Source organism: Pteropus vampyrus, unplaced genomic scaffold (assembly GCF_000151845.1).
Source record: "Pteropus vampyrus isolate Shadow unplaced genomic scaffold, Pvam_2.0 Scaffold488, whole genome shotgun sequence".
Classification (NCBI taxonomy): Eukaryota; Metazoa; Chordata; class Mammalia; order Chiroptera; family Pteropodidae; genus Pteropus; species Pteropus vampyrus.
Window position 1 is genome coordinate 694,131 of NW_011889269.1, and position 488 is coordinate 694,618.

Consider the following 488-nt stretch of genomic DNA (forward strand, 5'->3'; position numbering starts at 1 on the left):
TTTAAGGGTCTCATGTGAATAGGTTAGGCCTACCTAGAATTCTGCCTTTTTTAAGGTCAGCTGTGTCATATAACACAACATAATCAACAGAGTGATATTTCATCACATTCAAAGTCCTGGGGATTAAGTCATGGAATCTTGGGGCCATTCCTTGAAATTCTACCTACCACACAGCCAATAAAAGACATAAAGACTGTATAAAAACTCTGAGTTGCCAGAAAAGGGGACAAAGCCCAAATATATATTTCTTATTATAAATAATAACATCACAGTTGACTTTTTAAAGAATTGAGTTATAAACTTTTATTACAAATTAAACATGAAGCTCTTAAAAATCTCAACTTGACCAGATATAAAACAATTTGAAAGACTTTAAAGGTATACTGAGAAAAACCAGGCTTAAAAAAAAGCAAATTTGTCATTATTACCTAAAAGAGATATCTTTAGGTAAAAATATTAAAAAGCCCAATCTGGATAGGAAAAAAAAA